The 24,161-nt window shown below is 37.0% G+C and overlaps 1 long non-coding RNA gene across 1 annotated transcript in view; it reads left to right on the forward strand.

Moving 5' to 3' along the window:
* LOC122438350 overlaps positions 1-24,161 on the forward strand; it is a 388,736-nt gene that overhangs the window by 305,889 nt on the left and 58,686 nt on the right. The window contains exon 3 of the long non-coding RNA XR_006268530.1: positions 9,424-9,481. This is a non-coding gene — a long non-coding RNA (uncharacterized LOC122438350). The remainder of the gene's footprint in view (positions 1-9,423; positions 9,482-24,161) is intronic.

Below are 24,161 nucleotides of genomic sequence, written 5' to 3' on the forward strand. Positions count from 1 at the left end.
AGAAGCAGAGTGTGACGTGAATCATTCCTATTCACAAGCTTTAGATACCAGGGCTAAATAGCTGATGTGAACAACTTATCAGAGGATTGACATCATTATTTAAGTATCATGTGAAAGCCAAGGTCACCCTGAGTTTCAAAAATCCAGGGGAAGGAAATCTCTCCTACTGGTTGACATTTCAATAAAATATGACTGAGAAAATAATGCCCCATGTCAAGAGATTACAATGGGCTAGTTTTGAGAAAAACAATGAAGCAGAGACAAAGTAGTGAAATAAAAACACATCCCAGTGGAAAAAACCCTGATGCTGGGGAAGATTGAAGGCAGGAAGAGAAAGGGGTGAGAGAGGATGAGATGGTTGGATGGCATCATTGACTCAATGGTCATGAGTTTGAGCAGACTCTAGGAGATAGTGAAGGATGGGGAAGCCTGGCATGTTGCAGTCCATGGGGTCTCAAAGAGTCAGACACAACTGAGCAACTGAACAACAACAATAGTGATGACACTTAAAATCTGAAAATCAATTAAGGCAATTTTGACGTGACGTAAAATTAAATAATTTGAGGAGTTCAAATGAGATCCAAGTAAGTGAGGTGCCTGTGTGTATAAGCACTTCAGAGTTTTACTGTTCTCTACCCACAACATTCACAGAAATTATTCAAGACACCAAGGAATTACAAAGTTATTTTTTACTATTTAATAATGTTACTGTTATATAGTATGCATTACAGTGTATAGCATGAATGAGAACTGAAGATAATTTTTAGAATTTTTGGAATATGAGTAACTTTTTTTTTTCTGGAAAAGCTCCAAGTTAGATCTTTAGAGTAAGAGTATTTCATTGCAAATCAAAAAACATCAAAGGATATCATACATGTATATTTCTGTCTCTGTTTATCTGTTTTTGTATTTCTGTTAGTATTGTACCCTATAGTCATGTACCATTTTACAGACTTACTCAATAAATATATACTCTTTATCAATTCATATATTGATAATGGGACAAAAATTTGTATTGGTTATGATGGAAAATTGAATTCCTAAATACTGAAATGGAATACTGAAGTACAATAGAATACTGAAATGGGTTTACCAGATTTAAGGAAAATAATACCTTAATGATTCCCAAGATTATTCTCTAATACTATAGTTACCATCCTAGTTTGGAGAAATTTGGACTAAAAGTGAATAGACAGACTTAAAACCAGTGTATCTAAATTAGTGTCACTAAAGTCATCAACAAAGGCACAACAACGACTTCAAAGTCTTTTAAAGCAAAATAAATCAAGCAAAATAAGGAAGAAATGAATTGCAGACCTAAAAGCTATTTAGCAAAATATTCAGTGAAAATCTATACAAGAATATTCCTGATGAAGTTTTAAACTTTGGTGGGAAAAAAAGTGTAACTAGATTATTACATATAATCAAGTTGTCAAATATTTAATGAGCAATAGGAAGATATTTTATGAATAAAAATTGCCAACAAAGAAAAAACACTCAGAGAATATACAAGTCATGAACCTCTTTTAAAAAGAAGTATTAAATATTAAAAATGATGTTAAAAAAACAACCATCAGTGCTTTATTGGAGATGCTGAGATAAAGGAAGAAAGGCATCTGTCAATGTCCAAAGATAGTGAAGTAGTAACTACAAAGCAGTGAGCTTAAAAAAAAGCATGAGCCAAAAACTTATCTTCATCCAGCTATCAAGGACACAGAATTTCATGGAGGAAATGCAGCAGGCAGGAACTTTCTAGAAGAAAACAAAAACAAAGCCAAGCAAGCAAAATAAAAAAACTAGTTACTAAAATCCTGTTAAAGGGGTGAATATTTTTTTGAGTTCCATACTAAGAAACAATGCAACTGACAATAGAAAAAGAACTGTTGGTGAGTTTTAATGCACTTAAATATAAAATGAGAGTTTAAAACATACAAACCGGGGGGGGGGGGGCAGAAATCATATTATTAACTTGGATAATGTATATAACAAGGAGGTTTACAAAATTTGAGAAGAACTGATGTTCTAGAAAACAGCTCTTTGACTAGTTTCACTTCCTACTCCTCCAATTTTTTTTTTGTTAATATACTTATAGAAGTCATCAGTGCTCTCTTTTCAAGATGGGAAGCTCCAGCTGTTTGGATCAGGAGAGGAAATGTGGGAGCATGTTTGAGTGTTTATTTTTCATCATTCTACAGAACACACTCCATAACATTTAAAAAATTGGAAAATATTTTGAAATTTTACTCCATATTCAATGTTTTTCATCATATTTGTCTTAATAAGATAGATCGTTTGAGAAATTATATCACTGGTTATGATAAATTTTTATCTAGGGTTCAGAAATGCCATCAGTTGTATTTCTGTTTTTAAACCCTGTTAAAAGCGATCAAAATGAAAATTTATATTGTTATTTTAAAGCTAGCATAGTTTTGTTATAAAATAATTTATCCATCCCTCTGCATGTAAATGTGCCACATTAAATAATATTCAATTTCATTAGCAGTGATTCCTTCAGATGGTTAGATTTCAATTGATCATCAAATATTTTCTTTATTTTATATTTTGAGTGAATAATTTATAGCTAAAATATGTCACTTTTTATTAAGACTTTAATGTACAGAAATTTCCCATAGGTCCCCTGCTTCCATACTTGCATAGCCTCCCCCATTGTCAGTATCCCTCCCCACAGTGGAACATTTATTAAAACTGACAAACTTACATTGACATATCATAATCATTCAAGGCCCATAGTTTACATTACAATTCACTCTTGGTGTTGTACATTCTATAGGGTTGGACAACTGTATAATAGCATGTATTCATCATTATGATGAAGGGCAGAGTATTTTCACTGCCGTAAATATCCTCTTTGCTCACCTATTTGTCCCTCTCCCCCAACCCTGAACAACCACTGATCTTTTTATGATCTTCTTAGCTTTACCTTTTCCAGAATGTGATGTAATTGAAGTCATATAAATGTAGCCTTTTCTGACTGGCTTCTTTCACTTAGTAAAATGCCTTTAAGGTTCCCTTATGTCTTTTCATGGCTTGACGCCTTGTTACTTTTTAGTGCTGAATACTTTTCCGTTGTCTGGATGTACCCACTTATTCATCTGTTCACCTATTAAAGGACATGTTCTTTGCTTCTGGGTTTTGGCAATTAAGAATAAAGCTGCTGTACACATCCATGGTCAGGTTTTTTTTGTGGTCATGTTTTCAACTTCTTTGCGTAAACATCAAGGAGTATGATGGTTAGATCATAAGGTGAAAGCATATTAGTTTTGCAATAAACTGCCAAGCTGTCTTCCAAAGTGGCTATACTCTTTTGCACCCCCATCAGCAATAAATGAGAATTCCCTTTGTTCCACATTGTCACCCATATATAGGAATGTCAGTGTTCTGAATTTCGGTCTTTCTAATGAGGCTGTAGGGGTATTTCGTTGATGTTGTTGTTTTTGGCCATGCCATGCTGATAAGCTATGTTTTAATTTTCATTTGATAAAGACATTCCTCTCTTGAAATTTTTTCTTTGATTCATGTGTTATTTTGAGATGTGTCCTTTAATTGTCATATATTTGGGGATTTTCTAGCTATTTTTCTGTGATTATTTTATACATTAATTCTGTTGTAATCTGAAAGCATATAGTGTTTGATTTCTATTTATGTAAATTTGCTAAAGTATGTTTTATACCGAAGGATGTAGTCTATCTTGGTTAATGTTCCCTTGAGGAAAAGGTGTTTTCTTCCATTGTTGAATGAAGTAGTCTCTGGTTGTTGTTCAGTTGCTCAGTCATCTCTGACTCTTTGGGACCCCATGGACTGCATGCAGCACACCAGGCCTCTCTGTCCATCACCAACTCACAGAGCTTGCTCAAACTCATGTCCGTCAAGTTGGTGATGCCATCCAACCATCTCATCCTCTGTCGTCCCCTTCTCTTCCTGTCTTCAGTCTTTCCTGGCATCAGGCTCTTTTCTAACAACTCGATTCTTCGCATCAGGTGGCCAAAGTATTAGAACTTCAGCTTCAGCATCAGTCCTTCCAAAGAATATTCTGGATTGATTTCTTTTAGGATTAACTAGCTTGGTCTCCTTGCAGTCCAAGGGACTCTCGAGTCTTCTCCAATACCACAGTTCAAAAGCATCAATTCTTCAGCACTCAGCCTTTCTTTTTTATGGTACAACTCTTACATTCATACATGACACTGGAAAAACCATAGTTTTGGCCATATGGACCATTGTTGGTAAAGTGATGTTTCTTCTTTTTAATATGCAGTCTAGGTTGGTCATGGGCTTGTGTAATAGCTCAATTGGTAAAAAATCCGCCTGCAATGCAGGAGACCCCGGTTTGATTCCTGGGTCGGGAAGATCTGCTGGAGAAGGGATAGGCTACCTACTCCAGTATTCTTGGGCTTCCCTTGTGGCTCAGCTGGTAAAGAATCCACCTGCAGTGCAGGAGACCTGGGTTCAATCCCTAGGATGGGATGATCCCCGGGAGAAGGGAAAGGCTACCCACTCCAGTATTCTGTCCTGAAATAGCTTAGCTAGAATTCCATCACCTCCATTAACTTTGTTCATAGTGATGCTTCCTAATGCCCATGTGACTTCATGTTCAGGATGTTTCACTCTAGGTGAGTGATCACACTATCATGGTTATCTGGGTCATTAAGATCTCTTTTGTATAGTTCTGTATATCCTTATCACCTCTTCTTAATATCTTCGGCTTCTGTTAGTTTCATGTCATTTCTGTCCTTTATTGAGCCCATCTTTGCATGAAACATTCTCTTGGTATCTTTAATTTTTCTTGAAGGGATCTCTAGTCTTTCCCTTTCTACTGTTTTCCTCTATTTTTTTTTTTTTTTTGCATTGATTACTGTGGAAGGCTTTTCTTATCTCTCCCTGTTATTCTTTGGAACTCTGCATTCAGATGGGTATATCTTTCCTTTTCTCCTTTCTCTTTTGCTTCTCTTCTTTTCTCAGCTATTTGTAAAGCCTCTTCAGGCAACCATTTTGCCTTTTTGCATTTCTTTTTCTTGAGGATGATTGTGATCACTGCCTCCTGTACAATGTTATGAGCCTCTGTCCATAGTTCTTTAGGCAATCTATCAGATCTAATCCCTTGAATCTATTTGTCACTTCCACTAAGTAGTCTATCTGTAGAGTATTGACTATAATATCAATATCAATAATATATATCCAGTTAATTGTTGATCTTGTTCAACTGTGTCCTTACTGATTTTCTGCCTGTGTGATCTGTCCATTAAAAAAAAGAAAGAAAACAATTATTTTATAATTTTTGGCTGTGCTGTGTCTTCATTGCTGTGTGAGCTTTTCTCTAGTTGTGGCAAGCACGAGATGTTCTTTCATTGTGCTGCAGCAGGCTTCTCACTGTGGTAGCTTCTCTTGTTGAGGAGCTCAGGCTTTAGAGGACTTGGGCAGCAGTAGTTGGAGCTCAGGGGCTCTAGAGCACTGGCTCAGTATTGCAGCCTGCACAGTCTTTGTTGCCCCTTGGCATGCAGGATCTTCCCAGACCAGGGATCGAACCCATGTCTCCTGTGTTGGCAGGCAAGTTCTTCACCACTAAGCCACCAGGGAAGGCTCGTCTGTCCATTTTTGATAGAAAGGTATTGAAGTCTCCTACTATGACAGTGGAGTCCTGTATTTCTCTTTGCAGTTCTATTAGTTTTTCCTCACATACTTTGACACTCTGTTGTTAGGTATATATACTTTAAGGATTACTATGTCTTCTTGGAAAATTGACTCCTTTATCTTTAACATGCCCTTTATCCCTGATAACTTTCCATGCTCTGTGGTTGACTGTCTGAAATCAGTATATAGCTACTCTAGTTTTATTTTAATTAGTGTTACCATATTAGTTAGGAATATATTTCTGCATTCATTTATTTTTAAACTATGTGTCTTTATACTTAAAAATGGACTTCTTATAGACAGCCTCTAGTTGAGCCCTAATTTTTGATGCATTACAACAGTCTCTTTTAATCAGTACATTTAGACCATTGAAATTTGGTGATTATTGATATGGTTGGAATTAGTTCAGTTCCATTCAGTCACTCAGTTGTGTCCGACTCTGCGAAACCATGAACTGCACACACCAGGCCTCCCTGTCCATCAACAACTCCTGGAGTTCACCCAAACCCATGTCCATTGAGTCGGTGATGCCATCCAACCATCTCATCCTCTGTCGTCCCCTTCTTCTCCTGCCCTCAATCTTTCCCAGCATCAGGGTCTTTTCAAATGAGTCAGCTCTTTGCCTCATGTGGCCAAAGTTTTGGAGTTTCAGCTTCAACATCAGTCCTTCCAATGAATATCAGGACTGATTTCCTTTAGGATGGACTGGTTGGATCTCCTTGCAGTCCAAGGAACTCTCAAGCGTCTTCTCCAACACCACAGTTCAAAAGCATCAGTTCTTCAGTGCTCAGCTTTCCTTATAGTCCAACTCTCACATCCATAGATGACTACTGGAAAAACCATAGCCTTGACTAGACGGACTTTTGTTGACAAAATAATGTCTCTACTTTTTAATATGCTGTCCAGGTTGGTCATAACTACTTTTCTTCCAAGGAGTAAGTGTCTTTTAATTTCATGGCTGCAATCACCATCTGCAGTGATTTTGGAGCCCCCCCCCACCAAAAAAAATAAATTCAGCCACTGTTCCCACTGTTTCCCCATCTATTTGCCATGAAGTGACGGGACCAGATGCCATGATCTTAGTTTTCTGAATGTTGAGCTTTAAGCCAACTTTTTCACTCTCCTCTTTCACCTTCATCAAGAGGCTCTTTAGTTCTTCTTCACTTTCTGCCACAAGGGTAGTGTCATTTGCATATCTGAGGTTAAGCATTTTATAGGTTTCCATTTTCTGTCCCTTCTTAGCATACTATTTATGCTTCATTTTTTACATTTTTTAGTGGCTTCTCTAAACTTTGCAGTATACGTTCACAGCTAACCAAAGTCCACATTCAAATAATAATATATTTCATTACAGATAGTGAATAACAAAATAATCCTAATTTCTCCTTTCCATCCCTTGCATCATGGCTGTCACACACTTCTTATTTATAACCATACATAAATCAATGCACATAGGATAGATATAATAGCTAAGTGTACATATTCAAGTACATAATTGGTATTGGTTTTTATCAATAATTGATAGATCAATTATGAATAGCAAAATAAACATTTTAATTTTACCCTCACTTATTCATTTTTGGGGTACTCTTCCTTACTTTATATTCGTCCAAGTTTCTGACCTATATTATTTTTCTTCTCTCCAAAGAACTTCTTTTAACACACTTTCAATGTAGGTCTACTGGCAACATATTCTTTCAATTTTTGTTTGAGAAAGTCTTTATTTCTCTTTTACTTTTGAAGAATAAGTTTGCAGGGTACTGAATTCTAGGTTGTTGGTCTTTTTCTCTCAAATATTTCACCCCACTCTCTTCTTGCTCTCATCATTTTTGGATGTAACTCTTATTTTTGTTCCTCTATAGATAAGGAGTTTCTTTTCCCCTGCTCTGACTTCTTTCCGAATTTGTTCTTTACCTTTGATTTTCTATAGTTTAAAAATGACATACATAGGTGTGTTTTGGGTTTTTGCATTTATCCTCTTGGTGTTCTCTGAACTGCCTATATCTGTGATTTTAGTGTCTGATTTGATTGGGGAAAAATCCTCTGTCATTATTCTATCAAATATTTCTTTTGCTTATTTTTATCCCCACCCCCCCACCCACCGTTATTTGTATCACGTGTAATTTGTACCTTTTATAGTTGTCCCACATTAGGGGACATTAGAATTATACAACATTCTTTTATTTTTTCTTCAGTCTTTTTTTTCTTTGCTTTTTTATTTTTTTCCCAAGGACTCTATTGGTATATCCTCAAGCTCACAAATTCACAAATTCTTTCCTCAACATTGTTCAGTCTACTAATGAGCCCATCAAAGGCATTCTTTATTTCTGACACAGTACTTTTGATCTCTAGAATTTCTTTTAGATTCTTCCTTGAAATTCCCACCTCTTTATTTGCACTGCCCTTTAGTTTTTGCATGCTATCTATTTTATGCATTAAAGCCTTTGATATATCAATTATAGTCGTGCACAGTCAGGCCACTCAAGATAATTGCTCTCTTGCTCTTTGTACATCCCCTGTTTAACCAGTGTGTGCTTCGCCTATGCGCTACATACAAGACTACCTTCCAACATACTTGCTCCAGGCCCCAGCTGGTGATTATTACTATCAAAGGGATGGTGAGGGGTATGCCTCTCTACAGGTTTCCCTGGTAACTAATGAGCCCACCTGATGTCAATTCCCCATGGTAATCTTCTCTTCCCCGGGGAGTGAAGCCTGCTGCCTTTTCCTGCCCAGTATCTGCTGCATACAGTGGGGTACCACTCCAGGACCTGGCTTCAGACATGTAAGCCCCACAATGCATTAAACCACTGATGTCTCTGTTGCTGACTCCTGGCTCTTCTTTCTTGGTTCTTAAAGCTGGGCAAGTGCAGGCATTGTAGGCCTTAGGGGTGCAGCCTAACAAATTGTTTTAGATATCTTTGTCTGACAATTCTGATATCCCTATTATGTTGTGGTTCTCAAACTTACTCTTTCTCTTCAAACTGTATTTTTGATTTTTGGAATGCCTTGTAATTTTTTTCCTGATAACCAAGTATACCCAGGAAAAGGAACAGCTCTAAGTAGGTCTTCAGTAATGTGCTGTAATAGGAGGGAGAATGTTCTGTAGTCCTTTAATTGGGATACTGCTTCTGGACCATGAACTTCACGAGTGTTTCTCAGTTTTTTTCCATCCTTGGATGGGACTAGATGGCTAGTTTTGGCTGGAATTGATTGCATCCCTTCTTCTACATGTGTGTGCATGCATGCTCAGTCATGTCCCACTCTTTGCAACACCATGGACTGTAGCCCACCAGGCTCCTCTCTCATGGAATTTTCCAGGCAAGAATACTAGAATGGGTTGCCATTTCCTACTCCAGGAACCTGAGTCTTTGGTGTCTCCTGCATTGGCAGGTGGATTCTCCACCACTGACACCAGCTCTATTACATGTAAGGCTAAATAAAGTTGGCTTGAATTAGGTATTTCCTATCTTGTGGGTCACTTATGCGCTGATAATACCCCAACAAGTTAGGTTGCAGGTAATTAGTTTCCCCTGAGGGGAAGCTTTACTAAGGAGGCCTGGGTGCTCTAGAGTATTTCAGAATGGTTCCTTTCCCTCTCCCCATGCTGGAAGCAGAAGACACGTTTTTTTTCCATCGTGGAGCCCTGGGCAAGCTCCCGGAGATAAATCTTATAATACTGTGAACCTCCCTCTCCATGACTGGGTCCGCATGAAGTTTTTTAACTGTCAGAGTTGTCCACACTGAGCTTTCAGCAATTTGTCAATTACATTTCAGGTTCTCCTGCCCTCGGACTGGTTCCTGTGGTGAAGTCTGCTCTTGAGTCTCTGCTCTGGTAAGTCCTCACTCTATTTTTTCTCTTATCTGTCTCTGCAATTTTGGGAGCACCTGTTTGCCCCGTGTCCTCCTGTCTCTTAAGAACACAAGAAGAGTTGTTGACTCTTCAGTCTGTTCAGCTTTTCACTTGTTGTTGGGATGGAGTGGCAGCTTACAAGTGCCTTACATGAAAACATGGAAATCGGTATGTATTATTTTTTAAATAATTTTGGAACAAGAAATTTAAAAACAAAGTTTAAAATGTAACATTATGAGAGAATAACATGACTGATAGGACTGTGTAAAGAGATATTTTTTAATGTATAAAATGATTTTCCTTAGAAATTGTGGAAATCATATTATTTCTTCATAAAACATCTTCGTTGAGGCTTTTTTTGGTTTCTTACATGTTACAACTTATATCTAAGATTTCAATATCTTAACCAAGAATAATGTTTTATATTTGAGCCAGTAATATTATACTTAAAATTCTTTCATACTTTCGTTTCATTTGCCTGACACCACATTCTTATTTATTAATAAATTCATTGAATATTATTATTCTAATATCACATCACATCTTATGACCTGAAATTTCTTTATTTTTAAGCCAACTATTTGAAAAATTAACAGATGGCATGTTTCCAACTAAAAAACAAAATCTTCTTTTTTCCCTTTACTTTTAACAAAGATCCAACCATAGTGAGAATGCTCTTAGCGAGTAAGCTATGCTTTGCAGCTAGCCTTCAATTCCCTGTTATTGTTTTACCTCTGTCAAGTTCTTAAGCATTTCTCAAACCAGTGCACAGTCTACCCCACACCATGTGGAGAAGAGCAGTTAGACAATGAGTGTAAGTTGCCATCTGTCCGCCACACATAAACTCTGGTAAACAAGATCATGAACTGTGGGTGCAAACTGGCTGAGTTTGAATCCTGGCTCTATTACCATGATCGCACTTGGTTATGTGACTCAAGCTAAATAACCACTCTTTGCCTCCATTTTTATTTCTGTAATGAAGATAATAACAATCCCTACTTTATAAGGCTGTGAGGACTAAATAAGCTAAAAATAAGTCAAATGCTGAGGTATCACCCGGTACATAGTAAGCATGGTGTGTTAGTTTTTATCTTTATTATGGTAACAACTGCCACAATATAACTTACTCTTCCAAAATTTAAGAGCATATGTGAAAAATGTGATTTTTAGAAATGCCATGTGTTAATTTTAAAATTACTTAGAGACTCAAAACAAACTTTAAAACTATAGAATATAATTTAATCAGCTAACCAGGCATTTTGAATTGCCCAAGGCAATCTCAGCTTGTTTGTTGTCCTGGCATATTGTTTTAAAAATTGAGGTATAATTGAAAAATAAATAAATAAATAAAAATTAAAAAGTAAAAACTGAGGTATAATTGGAACATAGCGTTGTGTGAGTTTAAAGTGTACAACATGCTGATTTGATGCATTGTATATTGCAATGTGATGACCACATCACTTTAGCAAGCACCTCTGTCGTGTCACAGAATTATCATTTATTTTTTGTGGTGGGAACAACTACAATCTAGTCTCTTGGCAACTTTGAAGTTTATAATGCAGTATTGTTGACTCTAATCACTATGCTCTCTGTGTGTGTCCAGAACTTATGTACTGGTTGTAAGTTTATCCCCTTAAACAACATATCCCCGATTCCCTCACCCCCAAGGCCTTGGAAACCACTATTCTGGCTGGTTATCATGAATCTGACTTTTTAGATTCCATATATAAGTGATACCATGCAGTAGTTCACTTCTCTCACTTAGCCTAACACCCTCGAGTTCTGTTCATGTTGTCACAAATGGCAGGATTTCCTTCTTTGTTGTGACTGAGTATTATTCTGTTATATATATACAGTATGTCTTCCTTATCCATTTATCTGTCAATAGAAAATCAAGTGTTTCAGTATCTTGGCTGTTGTGAATAATAGCCAAGTGAATTTATAGTGAATGAGATACAGTGAACATGGAAGTGTAGATATCTTTTTGATATCCTGTTTTCACTTCCTTTGGAGACATGCCAAGGAGTAGAGCTTCTGGATCATATGGCAGTTCTACTTTTAATTTTTTTGAGGTGCCTCCACAATGGTTTCCATGGTGGCTGTACCAGTCTACATTCCAAACAACAGTGCACAAGTATTTCTTTTTTCCCTCATCTCCCCAAATATTTCTCATGTCTTCCTGATGATGGCCATTCTAACAAATGTGAGGTGATGTCTCATTGTGGTTTTGATTTGCATTTCCCTTGATGATTAGAGAAGAACAACTTTTCAAGTACCTGTTGGCTATTTGAATGTCTTCTTGGGAAAAATGTCTATTCAGTTACTCTGTATCCTGACATAATTTAAGTAGCTTATCTTTCACTCTCAAGAGTAATTCAGTTGGGATGATAAATGTTATGAATACCCTTTAATTAAGAGAACAGAACTGTGTAACTTGGAAAGACATGGTTAAAGTTAGAACTTAGGCCTATTTTTTAATTTAATGTTACCTGATAAATTGAAATAAAATGTTTCACTCAGACTTATAAAACATCTGTTGGCAATTGGTAATTCATTATTTGGTTCATTTAAAAAATATTATGTAGTGCCTATTTCGAGGGTAAAACGTTGAGCATGACAGAAAAGCTCCCTTCCCAAGGAGTTTACCTTTTTGTGGAGAACATAGATAATTAACAAGTAAACAAGTATGTGTCTAGAATAATGACACAGAGTAGGCATGAATAAATACTTAATTCTTTTTTAAATTTTTATGTTATATTGGAGTATAGTTGATTTACAATGTTATATAAGTTTCAGGGGTACAGCAAAGTGATTTGTAACAGTTGTACATATACATATATCTATTCTTTTTCAGATTCTTTTCCCATTTAGATTATTACAGAGTATTTTAGGGTTCCTTGTGCTATATAGCAGGTCTTTGTTGGTTATCTATCTTATATATAGTAGTGTGTTAATTATTTGTTTGATATATAGTGGTGTGTATGTGTTAATCCCAACATCCTAATTTATCCCTCCCCTTGACTTTTACCCTTTCACAACCATAAGTTCCACCCCCCACCCCGAAGTCTGTAAGTCTGTTTCTGTTTTGTAAATGCATTCATTGTAGATTCCACATATAAGCAATATCATATGATAGTTGTCTTTTTCGGTCTGACTTACTTCACTTAGTAAGATAATCTCTAGATCAATCCATGTTGCTGCAAATGGCATTATTTCATTCTTTTTATGGCTGGGTAATATTCCATTGCATATAAGTACCACATCTTCTTTATCCATTCATCTGTCAGTGGACATTTAGGTTGCTTCCCTGTCTTGCCTACTGTAAATAATGCTGCAGTGAACATTTGGGTGCATGTGTCTTTTCAAAGTATGATTTTCTCTAGATATATGCCCAAGACTAGAACTGCTGGATCATGTGGTAGTTTTGCTTTTAGTCTTTTAAGGTACCCTCATACTGTTCTCCATAGTGGTTGTACCAATTTACATTCCCAACAGTATAGGGTTCCCTTTTCTTTTCACCCTCTCCAACATTTATTGTTTGTAGATTTTTTTGATGATGGCCATTCTGATTCTGAATGATATGAGATACCTCACTGTAGTTTTGATTTTTGTTTCTCTGATAATTAGTGATGTTGAACATCTTTTCATGTGCTTTTCATGTGAGTATATATACATATACTCAATATAAATGAGTTTATTGTATAAATATGCATGAGTCTAATATACATGAGTTTGTATATTTTGTAAATTAATCCCTTGTCAGTCACACTGTTTGCAAATATTTTCTCCCATTCTGTGGCTTGTCTTTTTGTTTTGTTTATGGCTTCCTTTGCCATAGGAAAGCTTTTAAGTTTAACCAGGTACCATTTGTTTTATGTTTGTTTTTATGTTTATTAAGGATAAAGGATAAATCTGGGAAGTGGATTGAAAAAGATACTGCTGCAATTTATGTCAGAGTGTTCTCTGCTTATGCTTTCTTCTAAGAGTTTTTACAGTGCCCAGTCATATTTAGGTGTTCCATGCATTTTGAGCTTATTTCTGTGTATGATACCAGGATGTTCTCACCTCATTCTCTTACACGTCATTCCTGCCGCTGCCACAGCTGCTGCTCCTCCTCCTCACTGCGTGGCCGAGCAGGATGTTTCCGTGTGGCCCCTAATTCTTTTTTTAAGTAAACAGGATAAGGTTGATTCTGATAAATACTCAGAAGAAAATTAAATTATAGGAGAGAATATCTGGACGTTATTCAAAGAGCAGAACTGTCCAAAAATGGCTTGATGTTCATTCTAGATTGCCCGAATAGGGGTAAGATAGTTATGACCAGCCCCATCCCACCCCTTGGTTCTTCTTCCAATGGAGGGCCTGCTTCTGAGCTCAGCGGCACAAGAAATCAGTCTTTGCTGCTTGGGTCCCAGAGTCTCCATGTGCTATTACCTGAAGTTCATAGACATTTCCCATTTTTATAACTTTGGCCCCTCAAATCCATATTCCTTTGTGTCTAGGCAGTCTGATGTCCTTCATTAATAAGGTCACTCTAGTGTCTGACTATTTAAAGGGAGAGAAGTGAGGGGATAAGATTTCTCCATTATAATGTAGACCCAAATTACATACTTGGCGTTGATTTTTGGTCTAACTCTTGTTCTTTCTCTGTCTCCCTCTCTTCTCTCTCTATAATAAAAGTATCATGTGTATCCTTGCCTTCTCTCTTGATGAAACTGACTTTGAATCTTTTGTATTTTACTTGAAAGCTAATAGGAAATCATTGACGAATTTAAAGTCAGGAAATAACATGATCTGATTTGATGTAAGATTATTCTGATGGTTACGTAAATAATGGTTTGAAGAGGTACCAGAATGAATGCAGAAAGGTCAGTTAGGAAGTTACTCCCTTTGTCTAAAAGAGACGGTATGGCTTGGAAGGGATGATGGTGGCAGAAACTAGAAGAAATGGAACATATATATTGGCAAGATGACACATATTTGGCAAGACTTGTAGAAGAATCACATGTCAGAGGTGGAAAGAGGGGAAGAGTCAAAAATAACTTAAGAGTTTTGTTTTGTTTTTTTTTTTTTTTCCTTCTTTGAGCCAGTGGATGGTGGTTTAGAACTCTAATTCCCTTTCAGGAAGATCTTAATCTGGGAGGGGAGGATGGTCACTACACTTTACTCTAGTTCACCATTCAGCACTAATAATCATCCCATAAAACATTCAGGGAAAGCTTTCTTTGTAGCTTTGGTGTCAAGGAAATTGATTGATTTTAGAGAATTTGAAATGTGGGTACCTAGTCCCTCAGATTAGGATCACAAAGTGCCTACCTGGTCATTAGGATCCACCTATTCAATAGAGACTCAGAGGTGACTTACAAAGAAGGGACATGGATTTCAATCAGGGTTTCTATTTATTTCAATATTCCTTTAGTCCCTATTTATTTAATTTTAGCTTTTTAAATTTCAATTTCCACAACACTAAGCCTAATTTTTAATGCTTTTTTGTTCTTTAAGTTCTTAGATATTTAACCTACAATTCATATGCAATCTAAAGTGACTCAGCTATGGGGAAAAAAAATGGCTCTGAATGGAAGAGACACTTGGGTCTCAACTTTTTGAGAGTTTACCTTATTTAAAGCAACTAGAGTTGACCCTTGAACAGTGCAGGGTTTGGGGGCACCAACCATTTGTACAGTTCAAAATTCACATATAACCTTCCAGTTAGCCCTCTGTATCTGTGGTTTGACATCTACAGATGCAACCAGCTGTGGTTATGTAGTACTATGGCTATTGTTGAGGCACTCAGTCATGTCCAACTCTTTGTGACATGCATACCAGGCTTCCCTGTACTTCACCGTCTCCTGTAGCTTGCTCAAACTCATGTCCATTGAGTCAGTGATGCCATCCAACCATCTCGTCTTCTGTCACCCCCTTCTGCCTTCAGTCTTTCCCAGCATCAGGGTCTTTTCTAATGAATCAACTCTTTACATTAGGCGCCAAAGTATAATCTGCATATAAGTAGCTGGGCACAGTTCAAACCTGTGTTGTTCAAGGGTCATTTGTACTTATATATATATATATATATATAAAATTTCCTAAAGAAAATTTATCATGATAATTACCTAGATTTAAGATTATACTCTTAAAAATATAGGTACTAGTAAACAGAATAATTTTACAACTTTAAAATATGATACAATATTGACAAAAACATGTTGAAGTAGCCAAAGAGGAAAAGAGAAAATTAACATGGTTGATGAAACTCTATAATTTTTCACCAAATTTTTCTTTACATTGCACCAAATTTGGTAGTATTAAATGTGACATTTCAGCTACCATTTTTTGTTTCCTCAAGGATAAGAGAAAATATAGCACTTTTTCTCTTCGGTAGTAGACAATATAGTGTTGTTATGGCAACCAAAGTTGCAAAACATTTTAAGAGAAGGGTGGTTCTTCAGAAGTTACTCTAACTTGCTAATCATGTATGAACAATGCCTTTTGTTTAAAATTCACTCATTGTTACATGATTATAATTGTTCCCAGAATGTTTCAAAAGATTTCTAGAAGAATTACTTCCTCAAAACCTTTTAAAAATTAAGAGACCAACTATTTATTACTTTTTAAGAAAATTACTTCCAGCATTGCACTGGATCTGGTACATTTATGCATATCTAGAAACTTATATTGACAGAAATATCCATCCCTTATAGCTAGACAGGAATCTATAAATTATTTATCAGCTATACGTATATGTATTAAGCGGGATCTTACTGTGGAGGGACAGGTATCAGTATTTTAGGTGAGTCTTTCTCTGACTGCTGAAATCACTAATATATGATATAATTTTGATGTATAAAATTTAATGATTATGTAATACATTGTATGTGTACTGTATATTAATATTCATCAGTAAGTTCCATTCTATTTCTGAAGGCAATATTCTAGTCATAATTCTTATATTTCTTTAATATATATGAAGCATTGCTAACTTCAAAGTAGTCAATATTACTGTATTACTTAGAATCTCAATAGAAATATTTATATTTATCATTTTAGTAGCAAAATATAACTGAAAGATGTCAAAGACTAATATAGTAAGTAGTTCTCAGCTATGTGGATGAATCTTTTCTAAGCACAAGTTGCAGATCTACATTCCTGTATATTTTGATTCAGTAGGCTTGAGGTGGGTCTCTGATTATCTATATTTTTAAAGTTCCATATATGATTCTGGGTGGCATCATCACTCTAAGTTCCTTCAGACTAACGTAGAAGAAAGGAGGCATCCTTTTAAGTATTATGAACATTGCTGAGCCTTCAGAACATGTAAGCACATTCTCAACATTGTACTAAACCTTTATTATTTTTTTTTTTTAATTTTTTTATTAGTTGGAGGCTAATTACTTCACAACATTTCAGTGGGTTTTGTCATACATTGATATGAATCAGCCATAGATTTACACTTATTCCCCATCCCGATCCCCCCTCCCACCTCCCTCTCCACCCGATTCCTCTGGGTCTTCCCAGTGCACCAGGCTGGAGCACTTGTCTCATGCATCCCACCTGGACTGGTGATCTGTTAATAAACCTTTATTATTTATAAATTTGTAATTTAATAATAATAAATAAACCTTTATTATTTATAAATTTGTAATTTAATAATAATTAAATAATTTATTATTTATAATTCCTTGAAATAAACCTGGAAAGGATTCTCTCAGGCACCGTTTTCCACTTGTTAGGATTTATCGGTAATGATTGGCTGGAACAATGCTCTGGGATCAGAGAGCAGATCAGTGATCTGCCCCGTGAGGCCTGTAGCATTGCTCTGCGGTCTTGCATAGTATACCCTAACTTGCTTTTAACTGAGCTAAATGTTTTCAGGTTTTAAGAGTTATAGTTAAACCATCCAGTGTCTAGCTTCTCATGGAGAAGCAGACGCTCTGGCAGCATAGGGCCTGCTTATCCTCAGACTGAACTGTGCTCTCCTTTCTGATGTACCCGGGCTCTGGAGGTTGCCGCAGCCTCGTGGGCTGGGAGGAACTTGCATGCATCCCTGTCTGCCAGGGCAAGCTCTATGGGCATGGGGCCCATGCAGTTGCACTGGACTTTGCAAATTAGGTAGCCAGATTTGCCCCCGGTCAGATCCATGACCTACCCATCTCCTGAGCATATGAGGTCTGCACACCAGCACCAGCCTTGCCTTTTTCTACTAGAGAACTCTTCTACCTCTTTTAGGATACAGCTCATGTATTTTCCTCCCAGAAGTCTTATAAGAACTATCAGACTAATTTGAGTGCCCATCTTCTGGGCTCCCATAGCACTCTGTTTTTGAAATGTAATAAAACAGTATATTGAAAATATTTGTATATTTTTCCCACAAAGATGAAAAAGAGGGCAGCGGTGTTGCATGTGTGAGCTGTGAGTTGGCAGAGGAAAGGTTAGTCACAGTGGTAAGGAGCCCAAAAGAGCAGGGAGGTATCATCCATTTATGTGTATATGCACAGAGATGTACTGAGTTCTCACTCTGGGCTATATCATACCTGTGGTATTTTGATGAATATCACAGCAGTGATAATGGCAAAGTCATTGCCCTCAGGGAATGTGCATGTTAAGATTCCTAACATAATTAGTATTAACAATTATTGAACTGAATTCGTGAAATCAAAAATACAATTTCCAAGGGATTCTAATAGTTAATTGTTCTGTTTTGTTTTGTTTTTCCATCCTGCAATTTACTTCAGGCTCAGGGTAGAAAACCGTATCAGCTAATAATTTCCTAACTAAAGATTAAAGGTCAACAAAATATTTGTCAGCAGATGGGATATGAAAATATCATAACCAAAGAGTTAGTGCTTTAGGAATGAGGATAGATACAGAGTAGAGAAGAAAGCAAGATGAGTGTGTATATGGCTACAGCTTACTTACATGAATTCTCTCAATATCCCTCAGCAATATCAATGACAGCAACAGGGAATAAACTGAAGAGGAAAGCTTAACAGTTAAAGGCAGGATACAAGGTGAGTCAAAGAATGGTGAAAGTCTTCAGAGGCTCTCCAGGAAATAAATGTTGAGTTCTTCTCAGTTAAAATCACTATTGACAGTCAATAGCATTGTTCACTTATAGAAGAATTATAACAGGAAGCTTATTTTTTTGTTTCATTTTGTTTGCAAAGAAATGAGAGGGGGATAAAGGAATGAAGGGGAAATGGGATGAGCAGATTTAAATGTTTAAATAGAGCCAATTTTAATTTTTAGAGTTATCCCTCCATGAGATACCCACTGAAACACTTCAGGGATTAATTAATACTTTATGAGGGAGTGGGGTATGGTCTTTTTTATTTTTTTCAACTCTTGCCAATTTACCAACATGGAGCCAGTGGGAGTCACTTGAGAGTGGTCTTAGTTCTCAACTACAATGTTAGTTTCAGAGATTTTTCTTCCTGGATGCTGACAGACTAGGGGCACATAGTTTGGAGTACTTCATTTTTAGACAAAATATTGCATTTGCAAAGAGATGCTCCAGTTATATCTGTTATTTTTAAACTCTGTGAAATAAGCAAGTGTGAAGCTTACATTTTAGCTTGTGGTTTTTTTTAAATAATTCCTACTCGATAGAAGTATAGAAAACAGAAGAAAGCATGGAAAATAGAATGTTTATTAATTGTATTCTGTTCTTCTATAAAACCTACTTGCATTTCGGTTTATGTTTTTCCAAACTTTAATGGCATAAGTTTTAAAATAGTTCTTGCTAATATATATTCTTCTGTTTCAGCAACTTATGGTTCATAAAGTTGCATTTTTTTAAAAATGTAGGATAATTTACTTAACCATTCTCTTCTTGAAAGCATTAGACTAGTATGAATTAATCATAAGTGTAACTAATTCTGTGATATATATGCATATATATAATATATGCATGTATATCATATATATACATCCTTCTCTCTGTAATCTTTGTGTGCACCTCAGAATATTCTGGGGGATAGATTCAAAGGACTATAAGTTTCTTCATGTCTTGACCCAGTTTTCTCAGTTGTCCTTCAGAAAAGTGATATCAGTTTATATTCCACACTGAAGAGGAGGACTTATATCTGTATGCTCAAAGCAGCACCAAAGGGAGTCATTCTTTTTCTTTGGTACCAAACGTAAGGGTTTTTTTTTTGTTAAAAGAAAGAAGAGTTTTCATGGTTTACATTTATATTTTAATTATTACTTATTTCACTTAATTACTAATTACTGTGTTCATTTTTGAATTTCCTATTTATACTCACCTGTTTTCCATTGTATTTCTTTTTTGTTTTTGTTTTTTTTTTTTTTTTTGATTATTGGTCTAATTAAAATTAGTTTTGCTCCTTGACTTTATCTTGGCAAATTACATTTGTTTTCTAGGAAAATGTTAATTTTACTGAGGTTTTCAAATTTTTATGCATGATGTTCACTTTTTCAATTCAAAGAGTTTCTTCCAAGTCTATAGTTTTATTTCTCATCTCATTTCGGATTTAGTGCCTTCAGCTAATTTAGTATATATTTAATGTGGAATTCTTTTTGTTTCAAGTTGCAAATTGTTTCAAATTGGCTTAAACAAAAGTGGCAATTGATTGATTTTCATTGCTAAAAATTCAGTTATATCTCTGGAGAAGGCAATGGCACCCCACTCCAGTACTCTTGCCTGGAAAATGCCAAGGATGGAGGAGCCTGGTAGGCTGCGGTCCATGGGGTCACTAAGAGTCAGACACGACTGAGCAACTTGACTTTCACTTTTCACTTGCATGCACTGGAGAAGGAAATGGCAACCCACTCCAGTGTTCTTGGCTGGAAAATCCCAGGGACGGGGTAGCCTGGTGGGCTGCCATCTATGGGGTCACACAGAGTCAGACACGACTGAAGTGACTTAGAAGCAGCAGTTATATCTCACATTAGTCATTACTGAATATTGAAGCTCAATACATGTTACCAAAAAAAAACTGGAAAAGTTTTTTCTCCTTTCCTATCCACTGCCTCTGTTTGACTAGACTCGAATAGCTTCTTTCTTATGTTACAATATGGAGGTCAGTACGTCCCAAGAGGGCTTCCCAGGTGGTGCAGTGGTACAGAGTCCACCTGTCAATGAAGGAGATGCAAGGGACATGAGTTAGATCCCTGGGAAGAACCCCCTGGAGTAGGAAATAGCAACTCACTCTAGTATTCTTGCCTGGAAAATTCCATGTACAGAGGAGCCTAGCAGGCTGTGGATCACGGGGTCACAGAGTCAGGCACGACTGAGCGGCTGGGCATACGCAGCAGTTCTGCACGTCTCCCCGAACAGATGCTTCCAGCTCCAAGTAAAGCACACAACAGCAAGAGCTTTGGCTTTACCAAACATCCTGAGTGCTTCTCTCAGGACTAACGTTGGTCTTGTGACTGTATGATGTCCGAGTTACCTTAGGCGATGCTCATTGGCTTGGATCTAAGTTACCTGCTCCTTCTTTAGGGTTGGATAGTAGCTGTTGAATTGCTGGTAGGGGCGGGTATCTTGCTAAGTGAAAATCAGGGCTAATGATAGGAGGAGGGAAAAGACAAATAGTCACAATAACACTGTCCCTCTCTGTGTGTACTTCTCTATGACCTGGATTCATGGTTTGTCTGTATTACTGGTTTTTCAAAAAATGAGTGCCTGGATTTACTTGAAAAACTTACCATTTTCTAAAGCATGAATTTCTACCTTGAAAAAATATTTTTCAACTGCTCTCTTTAGTTTTAATTTATTAGTGCCTAACTAACCTCTTGACTTGAATGCTAGAAGTTTCTTAACTACTTATATATAAATTTTGTGTCAAGGTAAAACCAACTGGGCAAAAGCATTGAAAGTTGATCAAGAGTATCCTTACAGAATGAGTTCCGGCCTATATAAATCTCAGCATCTTATTGACTGCAACTCAGCTTCTGGTTGAACAATTTTCAGTTGTCATATGGCACCGCACTACCAATGGTGAGAGGTCTCATCATATTCAAATAGAAGAATGTCAGTCCCCAATGAACCATGCACAGGGAAGCAGCCTCCTAAGGGAGTCATTTTGGAACTACTCTAAAAGTATGATGATTTATAATCATGAGTTGAGGGTCTTTTGGTACAGCATGAAATAGGTTACAAAGTGAGACTAATGGGTATAATAAACATGTATCAAGTTTCTCCATTGAAATAAGGACAGACCACCATGAGTCTAATGCAAATTATTTATGTAGACATATATTAAGCTATTTAATGTTCAGTTTCTAAGCTAGAGTTCCATACCACTATATCTGCCGTGTTTGTGATGGCACTTTTTTAACTTATATGGGCTAACCGCTCCCTTACTACTCCTTAGCAAATAATAAATTGCTTAATATTTAGAGTAGCCACCCTTGGCTAGGGTGAGACACAATGCACTGAAGCAGTTCATAATTCTTTTGCTGAGGCATTTAATTTAGCAATAATGATGCCCTGCGTGTCCAAGACAACCTATTTTTTTTCACGGAATTAACAGCCCAAAAGGTCTTACAGACATATGCTTTCTAAAGAACCCTGACATATTTCTCACTGAATATTTTTTAACATTTTCTTTAAATTATGCTCCCACCTATCACCAGATCCTGTTGTATTTCTGTACCCCACAAGTCTTTATAACCACATTTCAATCTTCTGAATAAAATGAGTATAATCTTATAGCAATGGCTGTTAGATATTACATTTAAGAAGTAAGCCACTTGGGGCCCAGCTGGCATTGCCTGAGTAAATGAGGAAGACCCAAGATGAAAAACCTTTCACTTTCCAACACAGCCTGGCTAGTGGACAACCAAGGTTAATTTACAAAACAGCATGATAGTTGACCCTGATGTTTCTTCACCGCATTAATCTTGTGTCTAAGTGTCTAATGGTAGACCTCACCTCATCCACCTTATGAAGCACTCTATATAAAACAAGAACAGGGTGAGATTTATAAACTGTATTCAGATAAAACTTTCTGCAGAGTATATTGGTTATGAATACAGCTGGTAGAGCCAAATGTCTTTCCTATGTTGAAGCCCTAAGTGACTCTGCGACCTTGGGTGGTTGCTTCATCTCTCTCTGCCTCAGTTTCCACATCCATGAAAGTGGAATAATAATAAAACCTACCTCATAAGCTTAAGAAGATTAAATGAGTTAATATATCTAGAGTCTTTATAACAGTGTCTGCTCTAGAGAAAGGGCTGCTCTTTTGCATTTCTTTTTAGTGAGGCTGTAACACGTTTCCTCTACCTTTGTCTAATGTTCTAAGCCCCTAGACAGTGAATATATATAATACCTGCATATTTAAAACAAAGGACTTGAAAGGACATTCACATTCTGTGACTTGGGCTGCTCCTCAGCCTGTGCAGGAGGCTGCCAGAGATGGGAGCTTCAGGAATTCAGTGCCTGGTTGCCCTTGTAGTTCACATCTCCTCTAGCCAGAGAAAGGGACCCTGAAAACAATAGGCAAGAGCCAAGAGCATGCAAGAAGTCCTGAGGCACATCCTGCTCCCAGTCAGAAGGTAACACTTGCTCTGTGGTACTCAGAACACTTACTGTGCAGTACTGTCCTCTCCTGATTTCTCAGACCTTAGACCCCAGATCTCTGCTGCCTTATCCTCTCAGCATCCATCCCTGACCCTGCTACCTGGCTTCAGGGTAGCAGAACCAATCAGCCTAAGCTTACTCTTTTCTTGCCCCTAACATTTGACAGCATTTCGACTGTGTAGCCCTCGTAAGGCATGCAGCGTAATCACAGACATGAAGTTCTTCAGGCAAAACCCTGAGAGCAGGAAGACTGTTAGTCTTCCAAAAACATGCAGAGAGAATGCCTCAGAGAATGCACCTGCTCTCTCTGCCAAAAGCAGAGAAGGAGAGCTATAAAAAGCCTTTTTAAAACTCGAGTTCAGGCTTAACTCAGATTAGAAGCAGAGGAGAGGCTGAGGGATTAAGGTCTTTGCCCAGGGCCACACAGGTAACAAGTCTTCTATAAATGCTAGTTGTAGTTTGGTGATGATGACGACAATGGCTAAAGTAGAGTAGCCATTTACAAGGACATAAAAGCAAAAGAACAGGGACATAAAAGAATCATAATTTTTCAAGGGCATCAAAGAAATCAATTCTTCTTAAGAATAGCATCAAAAAAGTTAAAGGGGATGAGACTAGTACAGCAAAATTGCATACATTTTCTTAGATAAAAAGTAAAAATACTCACTGCCTAGGCCTTTCCTTAGACTTTCAGATGCATCTGCGTCTTCAGCCTCAGTAATATGCTTGCTCCTTGACTTGTGGGATTCTTCCAGATGGCAACCAACTCGTGGTTCCAAACTCACTTGGCTTGGAATCTTGGCTCACACTTTTTGTCTTATTCCATTTGGACTTGTTAACAAGGATCCAGACTGTCTACTTCATGAATAGCTTACGAAGCACAAGACATCCTAACACTGGAAATTGTCCTCAGTATTGCCTCTCTCATCCCTAAATAGGACCTTAGAATTCCCACCATAAGAGATCTAATAAAGATGGCCCTAGGAAAAGAATGTAGATTTTCAGCACTGCCAGTATGTACAACCAACGAAGGATAACCAGTATCTGGACAATTTATAAGGTTGACGAATCCATTTTTTGCTCAGAGACTATGCTTCAGGAACAAGGAACTCATTTATCCTC

This window comes from Cervus canadensis, chromosome 3 (assembly GCF_019320065.1).
Source record: "Cervus canadensis isolate Bull #8, Minnesota chromosome 3, ASM1932006v1, whole genome shotgun sequence".
Classification (NCBI taxonomy): domain Eukaryota; kingdom Metazoa; phylum Chordata; class Mammalia; order Artiodactyla; family Cervidae; genus Cervus; species Cervus canadensis.